The sequence below is a fragment of the Gorilla gorilla genome, chromosome 13 (assembly GCF_029281585.2).
Source record: "Gorilla gorilla gorilla isolate KB3781 chromosome 13, NHGRI_mGorGor1-v2.1_pri, whole genome shotgun sequence".
NCBI classification, from domain to species: Eukaryota; Metazoa; Chordata; class Mammalia; order Primates; family Hominidae; genus Gorilla; species Gorilla gorilla.
Window position 1 is genome coordinate 89,449,036 of NC_073237.2, and position 23,094 is coordinate 89,472,129.

The 23,094-nt window shown below is 41.2% G+C and overlaps 1 protein-coding gene across 2 annotated transcripts in view; it reads left to right on the forward strand.

The window, feature by feature from the left end:
• Nucleotides 1–23,094, forward strand: part of FGD3 (FYVE, RhoGEF and PH domain containing 3) — a 72,020-nt gene that overhangs the window by 15,268 nt on the left and 33,658 nt on the right. The gene's annotated exons all lie outside the window — the stretch shown is intronic.

The window sequence follows — 23,094 nt, forward strand, 5'->3', positions numbered from 1 at the left end:
GAATCCTTTCAAATGCTTTTTCTGCATCAATTGAGATGATCATGTGGCTTTTGTCCTTCATTCTGTTAATGTGGTGTATTACATTAATTGATTTTTGTTATGTTGAACCAGAGTTGCATTCCAGGAATAAACTTGATCATGGTGATTAATCCTTTCAATGTACTGTTGAATTTCATTTCCTAGTATTTTGTTGAGGTCTTTTGCATCAATATTCATCAGGGATATTGGCCCGTAGTTTTATTTTCCTGTATCGTCTTTATATGGCCTTGGTATCAGGATAATGCTGGCCTATTGAATGAGCTGGAAGTATGCCCTCCTCTTCTATTGTTTTGGAAGAATTTCAGGAGGATTGGTTTTATTTCTTTTTAAAATGTTTATAGAATCCATCAGTGAAGCCATCTGGTCCTGGACATTTGTTTATTTGGGGGTTCTTTATTACTAATTCAATCTGCATACTCATTATTGCTCTTTCAAATTTTCTATTTCTTCATGATTCAGTCTTCCCAGGCTGTATGTTTCTAGGAATTTACCCATTACTGTTCATAGTATTCTCTTTTAGTCTTTTTATTTCTGTGGCACCTCTTGTAATGTCCCCTCTTTCATTTTAGTTGAGTCTTCTCTCTCTCTTTTTTTTTTTTTTTTGAGGCAGTCTATTTAAAAATCACAACATTTAGAAAAAAATCTATACATTTAGACAATAGAATAGATTTTTTTTTTTTTTTAGATGGAGTCTCACTCACTCTGCTGCCCAGGGTGGAGTATAGTGGTGCTAACTGCAACCTCCGCCTCCTGGGTTCAAGCAATTCTCCTGCCCAGCCTCCCGAGTAGCTGAGATTACAGGCGTGTGCCACCACGCCCAGCTAATTTTTGTATTTCTAGTAGAGATGAAGTTTCACCATTTTGGCCACGGTGATCTCAAATTCCTGGCCTCAAGTGATCCACCTGCCTTGGCCTCCCAAGTGCTGGGATTACAGGTGTGAGTCACCATTCCCAGCCTCCTTTTTTCTTAGTTAACCTAGCTAAGTGTTTGTCAATTTTTTTGCTCTTTTCAAAAAACCAACTTTTCATGTTGTTGGTTTTCCTATTGTCTTTCTATTCTCTATTGCAGATACCTAATGTATATAGATATCTCTATAGGTCTGATCTTTATTACTTCCTTCCTCCTGCTAGCTTCAGTTTCAGTTTACTCTTCTCTTTTGAGTTTCTTGATGTGCAGAGTTAGGTTGTTGATTCAAGATTTTTCTTTTTTAAAAAATGTACGTATTTATAGCTGTAAAATTCCCTCTTAGCACTGCTTTTACTGCATTCCATAAGTATGATGATTTCATTTTTTTCTTTTATTCATTGGTTGTTTAAGAATGTGTTGTTTAGGCCAGGTGCGGTGGCTCACTCCTGTAATTCCAGCACTTTGGGAGGCTGAGGCAGGTGGATTGCCTGAGTCAAGAGTTTGAGACCAGCCTGACCAACATGGTGAAACCCTGTCTCTACTAAAAATACAAAAATTAGCCAGGCGTGGTGGTGGGCACTTGTAATCCCAGCTACTCGGGAGGCTGAGGCAGGAGAATTGCTTGAACTGGGGAAGTGGAGGTTGCAGTGAGCCTAGATCCCGCCACTGTGCTCTAGGCTGGGCGACAGAGCAAGACTCTATCTCAAAAAAAAAAAAAAGAAAAAAGAAAAAAATGTGTTGTTTAATTTGCACATGTCTGTGGATTTTCATTGTGTTATTGAATTCTAGTTTCATTCCATTGTGATTGAAAAAGATAGTTTGAGCCAGGCGCGGTGGCTCACGCCTGTAATCCCAGCACTTTGGGAGGCCGAGGCGGTCGGATCATGAGGTCGGGAGATCGAGACCATCCTGGCTAACATGGTGAAAACCCATCTCTACTAAAAATACAAAAAATTAGCCAGGCGTGGTGGTGGGCACCTGTAGTCCCAGCTACTCAGGAGGCTGAGGCAAGAGAATGGCATGAACCTGGGAGGCAGAGCTTGCAGTGACCTGAGATCGCACCACTGCACTCCAGCCTGGGTGACAGAGCGAGACTCCATCTCAAAAAAAAAAAAAAAAGAAAGAAAGAAAGAAAAAGTTTGTATAATTTCAGTCTTTGTGTGTTTGTTGAGACTTGTTTTATGCCTAATATATGGTCTATCCTGGAGAATGTTTCATGTACACTTGAGAAGAACATATATTGTGCTGTTTTTGGGCAGCGTGTTCTGTAATTGTCTGTTTGGTTCAACTGTCTGTAGAGTTGTTCAAGTTCTCTATTTCCTTATTGATCTTCTGTCTATTTTATTGGTTTATTGAAAGTGGGATATTAAAGTCTCCTAATATTATTTTGCCGATCTCTATTTCTTCCTTCAATTTTGCCAAAGTTTCCTTCATATATTTAGGAGCTCTGAGGTTTGGTGCATAAATATTTATAACTGTTACATCTTTTTGGTGACTTGACCTTTTTATCACTATATAATGTCGTTCTTTGCTTCTTGTAACAGTTATTTTTTTTCCAGTTGGCAGCAGTGATTCTTTTTTTTTTTTAAAGTGACAGATACTAGCTGTACATATACCTGAGTTACATAGTGATGTTTTGATACATATAATACATAGTGATTAGATCATGGCAATTAACATAGCCATCATTTCAAACATTTATCATTTCTTTGTGTTGGGAACACTCAATACCCTCCTTCTAGCTATTGAAACTATATACTATACGATTGTTAACAATAGTCCTTCTACAGTGTCATAGAACACTGGAAATTACTCCTTTTATCTATCTGCAATTTTATATCCTTTAACAAATCTCTCCCTATCCCTCTCTTCCTCCTACGCTTCCTAGTCTCTAGTATTCTCTGCTGTACTTTTTACTTCTGTGAGATCAACTTTTTTTAGCTTCCACGTATGAGTAAAAATATGTGGTGTTTAACTTTCTGTTCCTGGCTTATTTTGCTTAACTAAATGTTGTCTAGTTCCATCCATGTTGCCACAAATGACAGGATTTCATATTTTTATGACTCAGTAGTATGACATTGTCTATATATACCACATTTTCCTTATTCACTCATCTGTTGTTGGACACCCAGGTTGATTCCATATCTTGGCTGCTGTGAATAGTGCTGCAATAAACATGGAGGTGTAGCTGTCCCTTCAATATACTGAGTTCCCTTCCTTTGGATAAATGTCCAGTCGTGTGATTGCTGGATCATATGGTAGTTCTATGGTTTTTCTTTTTAAAAAGAATGTATTCATTCATTTATTTTTTTGGAGACAGAGTCTTGCTCTGTCACCCAGGCTAGAGTGCAACGGCAAGATCACTGTTCATGCAGTTAGCTCCTGTTCTGCTTGATAATCATGAACATTTCAGCTCTCCATAAGAGTCCTGAAAGTTTTTCCTCTATTCTAATATCACAATCTCCAATGTTATCAGGAACCTGCATTTAGGAGCACCTGTTAGAGTCCTATAGCTGACTATAAAAACCACCTTTTGGCCAGGGACGGTGGCTCATGCCTGTAATCCCAGCACTTTGGGAGGCTGAGGCAAATGGATCACCTGAGGTCAGGAGTTCAAGACCAGCCTGGCCAACATGGCCAAACCCTGTCTCTACTAAAAATACAAAAATTAGCTGGGCATGGTGGTGCTTGCCTGTAATCCCAGCTACTTGGGAGGCTGAGGCAGGAGAATTGCTTGAACCTGGGAGGCAGAGGTCACAGTGAGCTGAGATCGTACCACTGCACCCCAACCTGGGCAACAGAGTGAGACTCTGTCTAAAAAAAAAAATTCACCTTTTAAAAAGGATTAAAACAAGTCAACAATTGTCTGTGGATGACAAAAAGTCTTATGGTGCCACAGTCAAAGACACAATTGAAAAAGAAATTTGTTATCTCTGTGGCACACTAATTTAACATAATAATTATCATTATTGGTTGGGCACGGTGGCTCACTCCTGTAATCCCAGCACTCTGGGAGGCTGAGGCGGGTGGATCACGAGGTCAGGAGATCAAGACCATCCTGACTAATATGGTGAAACCCCGTCTCTACTAAAAATACAAAAAAAAAATTAGCCAGGCGAGGTGGCGGGCACCTGTAGTTCCAGCTACTCGGGAGGCTGAGGCAGGAGAATGGCGTGCACCTGGGAGGCAGAGCTTTCAGTGAGCCGAGATCACACCACTGCACTCCAGCCTGGGCGACAGAGCAAGACTCCATCTCAAAAAAAACAAAAAACAAAAAACAATTATTATTATTAGTGATAACATAGTAAGTTATGTCATAATTATAGAAGTTTTGCATAATTTTGGAACATGTACCAATAACACATTTATAAGGAGCAGAATAATGCTTTAATAAAACTCTGTTGTGCTTTTATTCCAATGTTCAATTTATGGAAAAACTGAATACTCCTTTAACTCTAGCCAATATGGTCACATACAGAATTTCTTTTACAAGATTAATTTTTACAAACCTTCCACAACTTGCTTTAACCTTTATCTTTATCATATATAATTTAAAACAATCCTTTAACCCTCTAAACTAGGCAAAAATATCCACATTTCCATGCCTTCTTATAATCTTTTACCAAAAGCACATTCTGCTTTCCCTACACATCTTGCATGTAAACTGTTTTTCCAGTAGTGTCAAGTACATGTTACACTGTTAACTCTTAGCAACTTTTACTTTTGGTGAAAAACCTGGTAAGTAAGCAATTCTAATTATGCACTAGGTTTGGAGCTTAGGACATCCAACAGAAATGCAGATAAGATTTGACTCTTTCCAGCATAGATGAGGGGATACAGCTAGCTCTGTATGTCCTCAGGCCTTACCTAGCTGTAAAGCAGGCAAATTGTACAGTTAAGAGTCATGATCGCAGTTTATAAAGCATTTTACAACTTGCACTGACCATCTACGGCATGCTTGGACTTTCTGACTTGACCTAAACATCCCTCTTTTAAACAACCAGTTATTTTACTTTGGGACAAGAATTTACCATACAAAATCCTTTTCATGCAAAATCACTTTTCTTTATAACCTTCCTTACCAACAATACCTTTACCTTTATAACTTTTGAATTAGACAAATTAATTTTCCTTCTGTTAGGAAGTTATGGTTTATACTACATGTTGCTGTATGGGTCCTGTGAAGGGGGAGCAGACAAAGAGGTTATCTACATACTGTAGAAGTTATCCCCCCTTGAGAGATGCCTTGGTTAGATTTTTGCTAGGGTTTGTCCAAATAAGTGTGGGCTATTTCTAAATCCCTGAGGTTAGACTGTCCAGGTTAAAGTTATTGGTTAAAGATTTAGGTGGCTTTCCCAGGAGAAATAGAGCTCTTAGAGATAAAGATGAATTCAGAAGTATATTTTTGCCCCAAAGAGGTGTAGGGTATTTAGACACTACCAGGGACTGGTGGGAAAGTGGTAATTGGTCTCTTAAATAATATAAAGGGGTGTGAATCTTTTTTTTTTTTTTTTTTGGAGGGAGGGAGTGCTATTTGCCCACATTACCTGACTGCATTTGGAGAAAAATTGCTCAGAGGAGATTAGCACAGAGTAGGCAGCTCTTGAACCCAAAAGGGAAATTTATAATTTTATTTGCTGCCTCCAGAGTCACCCTTGGCTTTTTCCTGTTAGTGCCAATGTCTGATTTGGAAGCCAGCTAGAGCAGAGAGCTCTCCAGCTCAAGGCCATCAGGGGTTGGGATTCTGTCCTGGGGGCCCTTCAGCCTTCAAAGCAGTCCAGTTTCCAGTGGCCAAGCTTTTGGCAGAGAGGGCAAACCATGTGAGGTTTCCTCCCGTTTGTCCCACTGGGGCAGTTTGCCTTCCAGTGGCCTGGCTTCCCACGCCAATGGCAGTTACCTGAAGGAGTGTCCTTAGGGCAACCTGGAGGCTGGTGGGCTTGCAGAGCAGCCAGTAGTTAAGCCTGCCTCTGGTCCCTGCATTTCTCTTTTTCCTTAGCCCTGTCCTCCTTATTCTACTCCCAGTTATAAAAGACTGAGGAGGTGACTTTGAGGATTTCCTGCATGGAGGCACTGGGTTCTGAGGCTGACTTTTGTTATTTCTTCCCAGTTAATTTTGAGGAAAAACAGTATTACAAAGAAAACCTAGTTTTTCTATTTTTGTTTGTTTGTTTATTTGTTTGGTTTTTGACGGAGTTTTGCTCTTGTTGCCCAGGTTGGAGTGCAGTGGCACAATCTTAGCTCACTGTAACCTCTGCCTCCCGAGTTCAAGTGATTCTCCTGCCTCAGCCTCCCAAGTATCTGGGATTACGGGTTTCAGCCATCATTCCTGGCTAATTTTTTGTATTTAGTAGAGATGGGGTTTCACCATGTTGGTCAGGCTGGTCTCAAACTCCTCACCTCAGGTGATCCACCCACCTCAACCTCCCAAAGTGCTAGGATTACAAGCATGAACCACCGCGCCTGGCCCATTTTTCTGTTTTAAGGTTTAGGGGATCAAACTTTTCCCACTTTTTGGGAATACATCTGAGAGGTGTGTCCTGTGGTATGGAGATGTGATTACCCATCTGTGAAGAAAGAACAGTGGAGAAAAAAAGGAAAAAGGTAAAATGTGTCCCTTCTTACTTTCCTATTATCTTGAATAGGGCATCCCCCATTCATCCTTAGGGTTCCAGAATGAACCGGTCTTACTGTGTACCCTTAACCTTGGTCCCATTTCATCACAATTACCCACTTGACAACAGAGGAAATACCAGAGTGAACAGTGGGCCCCCTGCTCATCCTTGGGGTTCTGGAATGAACCGGTCTTACCATGTACCCCTAACCTTGCCTTCATCTCTGTTTTAATGATAATCTATCAGCCTTTATCTCTGTCCTATGAGTCTCTTGTGCCTATGGACTTCAGCCAGCCTATATCTTTATCTCCATGACCTTATAGTGACTTGCTCGGAGCATTCTGGCAACAAAATGATGATCTCTTTTCTCAGAGTCCCATTTCTCATGTTAAGTAGATGAGAAGCCTGTTTTTCAGCTAACTGCCACAAGGGGGCTGACTCCCCTGCCTTTGAATATGACCTTGAAGGTCTTGATGCATGTTGAGAGGGGTGTGGAAGTGATTAGAGAAATGGAGGCTACAGGAGGAAGTGGGAGGAGGTGAGAGGAATACTCATGGAAAGCCTTTATATGCTTACAAAAATAGCAGCCCTTCCATTTGAGAGGGCAATGTTTATTTTCCCTCTTGACATAAAAGAAGAACCTCTGGAGGACTTGGGGCTTGGGGTAAGAACTTGCAATGGCAAAGGAAGAATGTTCCCTTATCCCAAAAAGGTACTAACTCAAAAAAGCAAGTAGGCAGGGTCCTTAAAGGACCACAGAGTGAGGCCCTGTGCCCGCAGACAAACTGCTTCAAAAGCCACTGGAAAACTTGGCCCTGGGGCATAACAGGAATGAAAAGCACATGGTAAGTCAGAAGGAGCTGGCAGAGCCAGGGTTCCAATTAGTGTCTTTCCTGGCCATGTGCCAGTAGTCAGGGGAAGGGTTAGAGGTCACATCCGAGCTGGTAGGGTAAAAACAAGTATAAATCTCATGGCGTATCCCCAAGGGAGCCTGTGTCTTTGCTGCCACACAAATTCAGCAAGAGCCATGAGTGCATGAATAACAGGGAGTGTGTGTTTAAGAAGTCAAGTGACATACAAAGTGAAAACAAAGAGGCAGACTTGCCTCCGAGGTAGACAGTCCAGTGAGTACACAAGCCATTTCAGAATACACACAGAGAAAACAGGCGAATAGGCAGTATGGGTTTTTGGAAAACAACCAATTTTAGTTGAAAAAGCAGAGGAGGCTGTGTGCAGTGGCTCACGCCTGTAATGCCAGCACTTTGGGAGGCTGAGGTGGGCGGATCATGAGGTCAGGAGATCGAGACCATCCTGGCTGACACGGTAAAACCCCATCTCTACTAAAAATACAAAAAAATAGCTAAGTGTGGTGGTGGGTGCCTGTAATCCCAGCTACTTGGGAGGCTGAGGCAGAAGAATGGTGTGAACCCAGGAGGCGGAGCTTGCAGAGAGCCGAAATAGTGCCACTGCACTCCAGCCTGGACGACAGAGCGAGACTGTGTCTCAAAAAAAAAAAAAAAAAAAAAAGAAAGGAAAGAAAAGAAAAAGCAGAGGAAACAATACACATTGCATGGTGTTAGGTTTTAGCCCTACCACTCTCATGAGCCTCCTGTCTAGGAGGGCCATGGGTGCCTCAGTTCTACTCAGTGCAGACTGCAAGGTCCCTCCTCTCTGACTTGAGAGATTCATGTGCTCCGTTTAACCTTTGACTTGGGGTATTCTGCACTGGCATGCTTCCAGGGAGTTACATCCCTTCGCCCCTGATTCTTTCATGTGGTGGGCTGTCTGCATGCCCAGTGGCCCACCAGCACTTGGGAGGGGCCGTATGTGTAGTGTGTTTACTGGAGTTGTCAGCATGCTCACTTGAGCCGTTCTTCCTGTACCTGTCAAGTGTTCCTAGACGGTCATATACCAATTACACTTCACCATTTCGCCCCTTAGCGCGCATGCATGAGCCCATTTATCCAACTCTTGAGATCTTATCAGGAAGCTGATGATCTGTTTCAGGTTTTTCTATCTATTGGGAGACTGCATTTCCCTGGTGCTGGCTGCAACCAGTTATTATTTTAGAGAGGCTGTTTAGCAACCACCTGACCAATGCAGGATTTTTTGCTCCTTAGTTCAGCTAAAATCCGGGTTCTTGTCTCATTACCAGGAAAAATTAGGCACAAGGACACATTGAAGGGTGAGGAGGGCGGATTTATTAGACAAAAAGAAAGCTCTCAGCAAAGAAAGAGGGGGTCCTGCCAACAGGCTCCCACCTCACAGATTGAATACCAGGCCACCACACACTAGTTGAAGAGGCCAGGCTTCTCCCCTGCATAAGGCACGAATTCCTGGTAGCTCCACTCCATTTCCCCAGTACCTGTGGGCCTCCAGTCCATTGTGGGCATGCCCAGGCAAGACCCTGCACAGGTTCCCTTACCTACACAAAAACATCTGGCATAAATGCTTGTGGGGCAGGTTGGAGATTCTCCAGGGACCCTTTCTTATCTGCCTCCTGCATCTATCAAGACCATCACCTGATGATGGTCACCTGATATTCCTGGTGTGGTGGGGCCCCTGCTCCCCTGATCATGTCTGCCTGGCTACCTACCTTACACTAATCTGCCATGTTGACTTCTGATTAATCATAGTTCCAGGAATGCCTCTAAGATTTCTATCTTATTACTGTTCCTTATATAAGAGCAAGTACTTACTGTAAATCTTAACCTTAGGTCATGACAACCTTGATATTATCATAAACACATACTTACCATAAAACCTGCCCTTAGGCTATGATAAATACAACATTCTTGCCTTTCCCTGAGGGGTTGATTTCAATGTCCTACACACTCCTTCTGAAGCACTGTATACCCTTTCCCTATGGCATGTAAGTCCTGGGTTTGGGGGTTGACAGCATGAAGATCTACCTGTTTTGTGGCCACCCAAGGCCATGCTCCTGTCTGTAAGTTCCCCAATAAATCACCCTCTGCTGAGAAACTACATTAGTCCGCCTTGTTCTTTGGTTCCTCAACTCCTTCAGCATTTAGGGGTCTCTGCAAGCACAGCCCTTTCATGAAACATTATCCTCTTCAATTTCTTTCATCAGTGTTTTTTTTTGTTTTGTTTTGTTTTGTTTTTGAGATGGAGTCTTGCTCTGTCACCCAGGCTGGAGTGCAATGGCGCAGTCTAGGCTCACTGCAACCTCTGCCTCCCAGGTTCAAGTGATTCTCCTGCCGCAGCCTCCTGAGTAGCTGGGACTACAGATGCGTGCCACCACACCTGGATAATTTTTGTGTTTTTAGTAGAGATGGGGTTTCACCATGTTAGCCAGGATGGTCTTCATCTCCTGACCTCGAGATCCACCCGCCTCAGCCTCCCAAAGTGCTGGGATTACAGGCGTGATCCACCACGCCTGGCCAACCCCTGACCTCTTCATCTGCCCACCTTGGCCTCCCAAAGTGCTGGAATTACAGGCGTGAGCCACCGCACCTGGCCTCATCAGTGTTTTTTAGTTTTCTTTTGTAAACCAAAAAGTATCTGAGACTGGTTTCAATCAATTTAGAAGTTTATTTTGCCAAGGTTGAGGTCATGCTTGGAAGAAATAAGCATGGAATCATAGAAAAACAATCTGTGGCCTGTGCCTTTCTCCAAAGAGGACTTTGAAGGCTTCAGTATTTAAAGGGGAAAAGTGGGCTGGAGGGGAGAAAGGGAAGGTATGTTAATCCACATGTTGCAAGAGAAAAGGAGCTGATAGGCGAATAGTCAATTATGTATTCATCTGGTTCTCAGTAAATCGGCACTTTACATAAGATGAGGTAAACATAGGGCAGCCACCTGTGGAGATATTTAACCTTTCATCTATAGCTGTCTGCTTAGGAACAAAAGGAAAGGCAGTTTCTTGCATGACTCAGCTTTCAGCTTAATTTTTTTCTTTTGGCATTATGAATTGGGGTCCTGTGTTTTTTTTTCCTTTCGCACCTTGTAGAGGTTTTTTTTTTTGTTTTTTTGTTTTTTTTTTTACCTTCTTCATTAAATGTATTCCTAGGTATTTATTTTGCAGTTATTGTATATGAGATTGCCTTCTTGATTTCTTTTTCAGCTAGTTTGTTGTTTGTGTATAGAAACACTACTGTTGTTCATATATTGATTTTGTGCCCTTCAACTTTATGAAATTTTTTTTATCAGTTCTAAGAGTTTTGTGATACAATATAGGTTTTCTATATATAAGATCACATCAGCTAGGTTTAGTGGCTCACACCTGTAATCCCAGAACTTTGGGAGGCTGAGGTGGGAGGATTGCTTGAGCCAAGGAATTCAAGACCAGCTTGAGCAACATAGTGAGACCTTGTCTATACAAAAAAATTAAAAAGTTAGCTGGGTCTGGTGGTGCGGGCAACAAGTGAGATCCTGTATCAAAAAAACAAAAAAGATTATATAATCTGCAAACAGGGACAATTTGACTTCCTCTATTCCCATTTGGATGCCTTTTATTTCTTTCTCTTGCCTAACTCTTCTGGCTAAAACTTCCAGTACTATGTTGAATAATAGCGGGGAAAGTGGGCATCCTTGTCTTGTTCCAATTCTTAGAGGAGAAGCTTTCAGCTTTTCTGCATTCAGTAAGATGTTAGCTGTGGGTTTCTCACATATGGGCTTTATTATTTTGAGGTATATTCCTTCTATACCTAGTTTGTTGAGGGCGTTTATAATAAAGGGATGCTGAATTTTATCAAATGCTGTCTCAGCATATATTAAAATGATCATATGGTTTTTGTTCTTAGTTCTGTGAATGTGATGTATCACATTTATTGATTTGTGTATATGGAACAATCCTTGTATCCTGGGATAAATCCCACTTGATTGTGGTTTGTTATCTTTTTCATGTGCTGTTGGATTTGGTTTGCAGGTATTTTGTTGAGGATTTTTTCATCTATGTTCATCAGGGATATTGGCCTGTAGTTTTCTTTTTTGTTGTGTCTTTTCCTGGTTTTGGTATCAAGGTTATGATGACCTTGTAAAATGAGTTAGGAAGAATTTCCTCCGATTCAATTTTTTGGAATAGTTTGATAATTGGTATCAATTGTTCTTTATAGGTTCAGTAGAATTCAGTGGTGAACCCACTGGGTCCTGGACTTTTTTTGTTTGGAGATTTGTTTGTTTGTTTGTTTGTTTTTGAGACAGAGTCTCACCCTGTCACCCAGGCTGGAGTGCAGTGGCGCAATCTTGGCTCCCTGCAACCTCTGCCTCCCTAGCTCAAACTATTCTCCTGCCTCAGCCTCCTGAGGAGCTGGGATTACAGTCACCCACCACCACACCCAGCTAGTTTTTATATTTTTTTGTAGAGATGGGTTTCACCATGTTGCCCAGGCTGGTTTCAAACTCCTAGGCTCAAGCAGTATGCCAGCCTTGGCCTCACAAAGTGCTGGGATTACAGGTGTGAGCCATTGCACCCGGCCCTTAAATTTCATTCTTAATTTCTTCCTTCATCCATTCATCATTCAGGAGCATGTTATTTAATTTCCATATATTGATATAGCTTTGAATGTTTCTCTTGTTGTTGATGTCTAGTTTTATTCCATTGTGGTAAGATAAGATACCTAATATAATTTTGATTTAAAAAAATTCTGAGGCTTGTTTTGTGTCCTAACATATTGTCAGTCCTGGAGAATATTCCATGGGTACATGAGAAGAATGTGTATTCTGCAGCCATTGGGTAAAATGTTCTGTAAATGTCTGTTAGGTCTATTTGTTCTAATGGTGTAGTTTAAATCTGATGTGTCTTTGATTTTCTGTCTAGATGATCTATCTAATACTGAGAGTGGGGTGTTGAAGTCTCCAACCACTATTGTATTGGAGGTCTATCTTTCCCTTTATATTTAATAATATTTGCTTTCTATATCTAGGTGCTCTAGTATTTGGTGCATATATATTTACAATTATATTCTCCTCCTGAATTAATCCCTTTATTATTATATAATGTCTGTCTTTGTTTCTTTTTATAGTTTTTGACTTGAAGTCTTCTTCGTCTGATATAAGTATAGCTACTCCTCCTTGTTTTGGGTTTCTGTTTACATGGACTATCTTTTTTCATCCTTAACTTTCAGTTTATGTGTGTCTTTACAGGTAAGGGGAGTTTCTTGTGGACAGCATATAGTTGGGTCTTGGTTTGTTAATCCATTCAGCTAGTTTATCTTTTAAACAGGGGAATTTAATCTATTTACATTCAAGATTATTATTGATTGGTGAGAACTTACTCCTATCATTTTATTGATTGTGTTCTGGTTGTTTTGTTACTTTGTTACTTCTTCTCATTATTTATTTTTGTAGTTGGGTGGTTTTCTGCAGTGATAAGGTTTGATTCATTTCTTTCATCCTTTGTGTATCAGCTTTACCAGTGAGTTTTATAGTTTTACATGTTTTCAAGATGGTGTTTATTGTCTTTTCACTTCCAGATATAAGACTGTCTTGATCATTTCTTATAAGACTGGTCTAGTGGTGATGAATTCCCTTAGATTTTGCTTGTTGGTTAAAGATTTTATTCCTCATTCCTTTCTGAAGAATAGCTGGGAGGATTGCTTGAGCTCCTCCTGGGTTGGAGTGGCAGACTGTTCTTTTAGCTGAAAGTGTGGCAGTGAGGGTTGGTTTCCCTGCTGTGCAGGAATAGAGTCACAGCTGATCCTGGGCCCAAGCTCTACGCATCTGGGGTTGTGGCATTCAAGCACTCATGTGGTCTTGGTGGAATGGAGATGGAGCCCAGTGCTAGAGAGGTACAGTAGCTACTGCCTGGAGCATTCTGGAGGTGGCTCTGGTCTCAGGATGGTGCCATGCCACAGCAGCCTGGTTCACAGTGGGTGGTTGGGGGGGTGGGGTGTGTACACTTTGTGATCCTAATCCGGGTGATGTAGCTATGCAAATTCTCACAACTCTCCAAACTGGGCTTGGGGCTTGCGAGGACTGTGGGATTCTCTTGTGTTATACTTTTTCCCTGAAAAGGGAAGTCCCTCCTGACTCTGGATAGATGCTATCTGGTTGGAGGGAGATGGGACCACTAGAGGCTGGGTGCTTCCACACTGCTCTCTCAATCATCACAGGTGCATCTCTACTCCACCACTCACTCCAGCGCCAGCCAAATCTTAGTTGTTTGTGCCTTAGTCTTCTTGGGATGAGGGGAGGAATGCCAGGTGTTTCTAGTCAGCCATCTTACTGATATCACTCTCCTTCTTTTTTTTTGGTACAAGGTCTCACTATGTTGCCCAGGATAGCCTCAAACTCCTGGGCTTAAGTGACCCACCTCAACCTCCTGAGTAGGTGGGACTGTAGGTGTACACCATTGCATCAAGCCTTGTAACAGTTTTTGCTATAAAGTCTATTTTATCTAACTATGGCCACTCCTGCTGTCTTCTGGTTACCATTTGAACGAAGTATCTTTTTCCATCCTGTCATGTTCAGCCTATGTGTGTGCTTATATCTAAAGTGAGTCTCTTCTCAACAGCATATAGTTGGATGCTGTTATTTTTAATCCATTCAGCCAATATGTCTTTTTATTATTATTATTATACTTCAAGTTCTAAGGTACATGTGCACAATGTGCAGGTTTGTTACATATGTATACATGTGCCATGTTGGTGTGCTGCACCCGTTAACTCATCATTCACATTAGGTATATCTCCTAATGCCATCCCTCCTCCCTCCCCTTACCCCATGACAGGCCCCAGTTTGTGATATTCCCCACTCTGTGTCCAAGTGTTCTCATTGTTCAATTCCCATCTATGAGTGAGAACATGCGGTGTTTGGTTTTCTGTCCTTGCGATAGTTTGCTCAGAATGATGGTTTCCAGCTTCATCCATGTCCCTACAAAGGACATGAACTCATCATTTTTTATGGCTGCATAGTATTCCATGGTGTATATGTGCCACATTTTCTTAATCCAGTCTATTATTGATGGACATTTGGGTTGGTTCCAAGTCTTTGCTATTGTGAATAGTGCTGCAATAAACATACGTGTTCATGTGTCTTTACAGCAGCGTGATTTATAATCCTTTGGGTATATGCCCAGTAATGGGATGGCTGGGTCAAATAATATTTCTAGTTCTAGATCCTTGAGGAATCGCCACACTGTCTTCCACAATGGTTGAACTAGTTTACAGTCCCACCAACAGTGTAAAAGCGTTCCTATTTCTCCACATCCTCTCCAGCACCTGTTCTTTCCTGACTTTTTAATGATTGCCATTCTAACTGGTGTGAGATGGTATCTCATTGTGGTTTTGATTTGCATTTCTCTGATGGCCAGTGATGATGAGCATTTTTTCATGCGTATGTTGGCTGCATGAATGCCTTCTTTTGAGAAGTGTCTGTTCATATCCTTTGCCCACTTTTTGATGGGGTTGTTTGATTTTTTTTCTTGTAAATTTGTTTAAGTTCATTGTAGATTCTGGATATTAGCCCTTTGTCAGATGGGTAGATTGCAAAAATTTTCTCCCATTCTGTAGGTTGCCTGTTCACTCTGATGGTAGTTTCTTTTGCTGTGCAGAAGCTCTTTAGTTTAATTAGATCCCATTTGTCAATTTTGGCTTTTGTTGCCATTGCAATTGCTTTTGGTGTTTTAGTCATGAAGTCCTTGCCCATGCTTATGGCCTGAATGGTATTGCCTAGCTTTTCTTCCAGGGTTTTTATGGTTTTAGGTCTAACGTTTAAGTCTTTAATCCATCTTGAATAAATTTTTGTATAAGATGTAAGGAAGGGGTCCAGTTTCAGCTTTCTACATATGGCTAGCCAGTTTTCCCAATACCATTTATTAAATAGGGAATCCTTTCCCCATTGCTTGTTTTAGTCAGGTGTGTCAAAGATCAGATTGTTGTAGATGTGTGGTATTACTTCCGGGGGCTCTATTCTGTTCCATTGGTCTATATCTCTGTTTTGGTACCAGTACCATGCTGTTTTGGTTACTGTAGCCTTGTAATATAGTTTGAAGTCAGGTAGCATGATGCCTCCAGCTTTGTTCTTTTGGCTTAGGATTGTCTTGGCAATGCGGGCTCTTTTTTGGTTCCATATGAACTTTAAAGTAGTTTTTTCCAATTCTGTGAAGAAAGTCATTGGTAGCTTGATGGGGATGGCATTGAATCTATAAATTACCTTGGGAAGTATGGCCATTTTCACAATATTGATTCTTCCTATCCACGAGCATGGAATGTTCTTCCATTTGTTTGTGTCCTCTTTTATTTCGTTGAGCAGTGGTTTGTAGTTCTCCTTGAAGAGGTCCTTCACATCCCTTGTAAGTTGGATTCCTAGGTATTTTATTTCCTTTGAAGCAATTGTGAATGGGAGTTCACTCATGATTTGGCTCTCTGTTTGTCTGTTATTGGTGTAAAGGAATGCTTGTGATTTTTGCAAATTGATTTTTTATCCTGAGACTTTGGTGAAGTTGCTTATCAGCTTAAGGAGATTTTGGGCTGAGATGATGGGTTTTCTAAATATGCAATCATGTCATCTGCAAACAGGGACAATTTGACTTCCTCTTTTCCTAATTGAATATGCTTTATTTCTTTCTCTTGCCTGATTGCCCTGGCCAGAACTTCCAACACTACCTTGAATAGGAGTGGTGAGAAAGGGCATCCCTGTTTTGTGCCAGTTTTCAAAGGGAATGCTTCCAGTTTTTGCCCATTCAGTATGATATTGGCTGTGGGTTTGTCATAAATAGCTCTTATTATTTTGAGATATGTCCCATCAATATCTAGTTTATCGAGAGTTTTTAGCATGAAGGGCTGTTGAATTTTGTTGAGGGCCTTTTCTGCATCTATTGAGATAATCATGTGGTTTTTGACTTTGGTTCTGTTTATATGATGGATTACATTTACTGATTTGTGTATGTTGAACCAGCCTTGCATCCCAGGGATGAGGCCAGCTTGATGGTGATGGATAAGCCTTTTGATGTGCTGCTGGATTCGGTTTGCCAGTATTTTATTGAAGATTTTGGTATTGATGTTCATCAGGGATATTGGTCTAAAATTCTCTTTTTTTTGTTGTGTCTCTGCCAGGCTTTGGTATCAGGATGTTGTTGGCCTCATAAAATGAAATAGGGAAGATAACCTCTTTTTCTATTGATTGGAATAGTTTCAGAAGGAATGGTACCAGCTCCTCTTTGTACCTCTGGTAGAATTCGGCTGTGAATCCTTCTGGTCCTGGACTTTTTTTGGTTGGTAGGCTATTAGTTATTGCCTCAACTTTAGAACCTGTTATTGATCTATTCAGGGATTCAACTTCTTCCTGGTTTAGTCTTGGGAGGGTGTTATGTGTCCAGGAATTTATCCATTTCTTCTAGATTTTCTAGTTTATTTGCATAGAGGTGTTTATAGTATTCGTTGATGGTAGTTTGTATTTCTGTGGGATCGGTGGTGATATCCTCTTTATCATTTTTTATTGCATCTATTTGATTTTTCTCTCTTTTATTCTTTATTAGTCTTGCTAATGGTCTATCCATTTTGTTGATCTTTTCAAAAAACCAGCTCCTGGATTCATTGATTTTTTTGAAGGGTTTTTTTGTGTCTCTATCTCCTTCAGTTCTGCTCTGATCTTAGTTATTTCTTGCCTTCTGCTAGCTTTTGAATGTGTTTGCTCTTGCTTCTCTAGTTCTTTTAATTGGGATGTTAGGGTGTCAATTTTAGATCTTTCCTGCTTTCTCTTGTGAGCATTCAGTGCTATAAATTTCACTCTACACACTGCTTTAAATGTGTCCCAGAGATTCTGGTATGTTGTGTCTTTGTTCTCATTGGTTTCAAAGAACATCTTTATTTCTGCCTTCATTTCGTTATGTACCCATTAGTCATTCAGGAGCAGGTTGTTCAGTTTCCATGTAGTTGAGCAGTTTTGAGTGAGTTTCTTAATCCTGAGTTCTAGTTTGATTGCACTGTGGTCTGAGAGACAGTTTGTTATAATTTTTGTTCTTTTACATTTGCTGAAGAGTGCTTTACTTCCAACTATGTGGTCCATTTTGGAATAAGTGTGATGTGGTGCTGAGAAGAATGTATATTCTGTTGATTTGGGGTGTAGAGTTCTGTAGATGTCTATTAGGTCCACTTGGTGCAGAGCTGAGTTCAATTCCTGGATATCCTTGTTAACTTTGTCTTGTTGATCTGTCTAATGTTGACGATGGGGTGTTAAAGTCTCCCATTATTACTGTGTGGGAGTCTAAGTCTCTTTGTAGGTCTCTAAGGACTTGCTTTATGAATATGGGTGCTCCTGTATTGGGTGCATATATATTTAGGATAGTTAGCTCTTCTTGTTGAATTGGTCCCTTTACCATTATGCAATGGCCTTCTTTGTCTCTTTTGATCTTTGTTGGTTTAGAGACTGTTTTATCAGAGACTAGGATTGCAACCCCTGCTTTTTTGTTTTCCATTTGCTTGATAGATCTTCCTCCATCCCTTTATTTTGAGCCTATGTGTGTCTCTGCACGTGAGACGGGTCTCTTGAATACAGCACACTGATGGGTCTTGACTGTATCCAATTTGCCAGTCTGTGTCTTTTAATTGGAGCATTTAGCCCATTTACATTTAAGGTTAATATTCTTATGTGTGAATTTGATCCTGTCATTATGATGTTAGCTGGTTATTTTGCTTGTTAGTTGATGCAGTTTCTTCCTAGCATTGATGGTCTTTATAATTTGGCACGTTTTTGCAGTGACTGGTACTAGTTGTTCCTTTCCATATTTAGTGCTTCCTTCAGGACCTCTTGTAAGGCAGGCCTGGTGGTGACAAAACCTCTCAGCATTTGTTTGTCTGTAAAGGATTTTATTTCTCCTTCACTTGTGAAGCTTAGTTTGGCTGGATATGAAATTCTGTGTTGAAAATACTTTAAGAATGTTGAATATTGGCCCCCACTCTCTTCTGGCTTGTAGAGTTTCTGCCGAGAGATCTGCTGTTAGTCTGATGGGCTTCCCTTTGTGGATAACCCAACCTTTCTCTCTGGCTGCCCTTAACATTTTTTCCTTCATTTCAACTTTGGTGAATCTGACAATTATGTGTCTTGAAGTTGCTCTTCTCAAGGAGTATCTTTGTGGCGTTCTCTGTATTTTCTGAATTTGAATGTTGGCCTGCCTCACTAGGTTGGGGAAGTTCTCCTGGATAATATCCTGCAGAGTGTTTTCCAACTTGGTTCCATTCTCCCCGTCACTTTCAGGTACACCAATCAGACACAGGTTTGGTCTTTTCACATAGTCTCATATTTCTTGGAGGCTTAATGTTTGTTTCTTTTTACTCTTTTTTCTCTAAACTTCTCTTCTCACTTCATTTCATTCATTTGATCTTCAATCACTGATACCCTTTCTTCCACTCGATCAAATCGGCTACTGAAGCTTATGCATGCGTCACGTAGTTCTCCTGCCATGGTTTTCAGCTCCATCAGGTCATTTAAGGACTTCTCTACACTGGTTATTCTAGTTAGCTATTCATCTAACCTTTTTTCAAGGTTTTTAGCTTCTTTGCGATGGGTTCAAACATCCCCCTTTAGCTTGGAGAAGTTTGTTATTACCAGTCATCTGAAGCTTACTTTTGTCAACTCGCCAAAGTCATTCTCCTTCCAGCTTTGTTCCGTCGCTGGCAAGGAGCTGCATTCCTTTGGAGGAGAAGAGGTGCTCTGATTTTTAGAATTTTCAGCTTTTCTGCTCTGGTTTCTCCCCATCTTTGTGGTTTTATCTACCTTTGGTCTTTGATGATGGTGACGTACAGATGGGATTTTGGTGTGGATGTCCTTTCTGTTTGTTAGTTTTCTGTCTAACAGTCAGGACCCTCAGCTGCAGATCTGTTGGAGTTTGCTGGAGGTCCACTCCCTGTTTGCCTGGGTATCACAAGTGGAGGCTGCAGAACAGCAAATATTGCAGAACAGCAAATGTTGCTGTCTGATCCTTCTTCTGGAAGCTTTGTCTCAGAGGGGCACCCGGCTGTATGAGGTGTCAGTCGGCCCCTACTGGGAAGTGTCTCCCAGTTAGGCTACTCGGGGGTCAGGGACCCACTTGAGGAGGCAGTCTGTCCATTCTCAGATCTCAAACTCTGTGCTGGGAGAAGCACTACTCTCTTCAAAGCTGTCAGACAGGGACGTTTAACTCTGCAGAAGTTTCTGCTGCCTTTTGTTCAGCTATGCCTTACCCCAGAGGTGGAGTCTACAGAGGCAGGCAGGCTTCCTTGAGCTGTGGTGGGCTCCACCCAGTTCGAGTTTCCCGGCAGCTTTGTTTACCTACTCAAGCCTCAGCAATGGCGGGTGCCCCTCCCCCAGCCTCGCGGCTGCCTTGCAGTTCGATCTCAGACTGCTGTGCAAGCAGTGAGTGAGGCTCCGTGGGCGTGGGACCCTCTGAGCCAGGCGCGGGGTATAATCTCCTGGTGTGCCGTTTGCTAAGGCCATTGGAAAAGCACAGTATTAGGGTGAGAGTGTCTCGATTTTCCAGGTACCGTCTGTCACGGCTTCCCTTTGCTAGGAAAGGGAATTCCCCAACCCCTTGTGCTTCCCGGGTGTGGCAATGCCCCACCCTGCTCCATGGGCTGCACCCACTGTCTGACAAGCCCCAGTGAGATCAACCCGGTACCTCAATCGGAAATGCAGAAATCACCCATCTAATGTGTCGCTTATGCTGGGAGCTGCATACTGGAGCTTTTCCTATTCAGCCATCTTGGAACCTCTTTTTTTTTTTTTTTTTTTTTTTTTAAAGACAGAGTCTTGCTCTGTTTCCCAGGCTGGAGTGCAGTGGCACTACAGCTCGCTGTAACCTCCGCCTCCCAGGTTCAAGCGATTCTCCTGCCTCAGCCTCCTGAGTAGCTGGGATTACAGGTGCCCGCCACCACGCCCAGCTAATTTTTGTATTTTTAGTAGAGATGGGGTTTTACCATGTTGGTCAGGCTCGTTTCAAACTCCTGACTTCGTGATCCCCCCGCCTTAGCCTCTCAAAGTGCTGGGATTACAGGTGTGAGCCACCACACCTGGCTGCCAATATGTCTTTTGATTGGGAAGTTTAATCCATTTACATTTAAAGTAGTTACTGATAGGAAAGGACCTACTACTGCCATTTGGTTGTTTTCTGGATGTCTTATAGGTTTTTTGTGTCCCTCCTTTACTCTCTTACTATCTTTCTTTGTGTTTCATTGATTTTTTTTTGTAGTGATATGCTTTTATTTCTTTCTCATTTCCTTTTTTATCTATAGATATTTTATTTGTGGTTACCATTGCAATTACATAAAACATTTTAAAGTTATAGCATTCTATTTTAAACTAATAACAACTTCAATCACATGCAAAAACTCTACTCTTTTACAATTCCACCTCCCTCTCCCTGCTCTGATTGATGTCATGAATTCATCTTTATTTATTCATATAGATTTAAATGTTTAAATGTTTTTGTGATTGAATTCTATGCACCAAAAGGATAATAGTACAAATTATTGTATTTATCCATGTGTTCACCTTTACTGAAGAACTTTATATTATCCTGTGGTTTTGTGTTGCTTTTTACTATCCTTTTGTTTTAACATAAAGTACTCCTTAATCTTTTTTATTTTAGAGCACATTTAATGGCAAAGAACTCCCTCAGTTTTTGTTTAACTGGAAAAGTGTTTATTTCTCCATTTTTGAAGAACAGTTTTATCAAATACAATATTCTTTGATGACAGTTTTTTTTTTCTTTCAGCACTTTGAATGTATCCTCCCTCTGCCTTCTGGTCTGCAAAGTTACCACTGACAAATCCTCTCATAATCTTATGGAAGACCCCTTACGTGAGACAAATTATTTTTCTCTCGCTGCTTTCAAGATTTTCTTTGTATTTGACTTTGGACAGTTATATAATTATAATATGTCTTGGTATGGTTCTCTGTTGATTTACCCCAGTTGGAGGTCTTTGAGATTCTCGAATTTTTAAGTCCATTGCTTTCCTCAAATTTGGGAAAATTTCAGCCATTATTTCTGTAAATAAACTCTTTGCCCCTTTCTCTCTCTTCTCTTTTGGAACTTACAAGTGCATATATTGATCTACTTGATAGTGGCCCATACATCCCTTAGGCTCTCCTTGCTCTTCTTTCTTTCTTTTTTTTTTCTTATCTGACTCTATGATTTCAAATGACCTCTCTTCAAGTTTGCCCAGTTTTTCTTCTGCCTGATCAAGTCTGCTGTCAAACCCCTCTTAAAAATTTGTCGGTTCAATTAAAGTGTATTTCAGCTCCAGAATGTCTGGTTTGTCCTTTTTAATAGTTTCTATCTCTTTGTTGATATTCTCACTTTGTTCATGCATCATTTCCTGATTTTTTTAAAAGTCATCTATCTGTTCTCTTTTATCTCATTGAGCATCTTTATGACAACTATTTCAATGTTTTTTCTCAAGCAGCTCATAGATCTGTGTTTCCTTAAGATCAGTTTTGAAGTTTTTTATTTTGTTCCTTTGATTGGGCTACATTTTTCTGTTTCTTTGTAGCTAATTTTGTTTCATCTAGAAGGTCAGAAGCAAAAAATGCTTGCTAAGTCTGATTAAAAGAGCCCCAGTACCTTCAAGGCCTGTCTACTGTGGTACTGGAGTGATTATTTCTATCTTATCTTCTTTACAGCTTGGTCTGGAGAGCTGCCTTAGACTCTCCAATGAATCTATTCAAACAGCTGCCTCTGTTACCTTGACTTGTCTCAGATTCCGTTGACCCAAGATGGGTCCTGGCACTAGGAATGTAAGACTGCCTCCATTATTTTGACTTGCTGCAGGTTAGGGAGAAGCTTATGCAAGGCTCCTACTGACTGTGTTTTATTTCTAGCTTTGGTGTCTGGGCACTGATTTCCCTAGGTTTAACTACTTGCTCCATGTTAAGGCCATGCTGTGGAAATCTGTCTGTGTGACTGTCATGCAGGCCTGTCTATGTGATTGTCAGGGAGAATTGGCCTGCCACAATAGGGCCTTCAGGAGGTGATTAAGTAATGAGGTCAGAGCCATCATGAATAACATTAGGGCCTTTATAAAAGAGAAAGTTCATGGGTTTGCTCTCTGCTCTTCCACCATGTGAAGACACAGCCTTCATCTCCCTTTTTCTCTTCTACTGCTTCCACTATGTGAGGGGATAGTGTTCAGGCCACCATCTTGGAAGCAGAAATCAACCCTCAGAAGTGTGAGAAATAAACTTCTTTTGTTTAGAAATTACCCAGTCTCAGGCATTTTCAGTGAAAACTTCCATAGTGATGATTTCCAGCTTTGATTAGCTCATACTCTGTGCCCTGTCCTGCATGAAGTGTTTCATATGTGTTGTTCCACTCCATCCTCATAACATCCCTGTGATGTAGGTACTAGGTGGTGACGCTGCTGTTTTGCATTTGGGGTCACTGAAACTTACAGAGGGTTGTTAGCCTGCCCAATGTCAAAAACAGGAGGAGGCCAGGCACGGTGGCTCACACCTGTAATCCCAGCACTTTGGGAGGCTCAGGCGGGCAGATAGGTTGAGTCCAGGAGTTCAAGACCAGCCTGGGCAACATGGCAAAACCTCATCTCTACAAAACGAAAATAGAAAAAAACTAGCTGGACATGGTGGTACGCATGTAGAGCA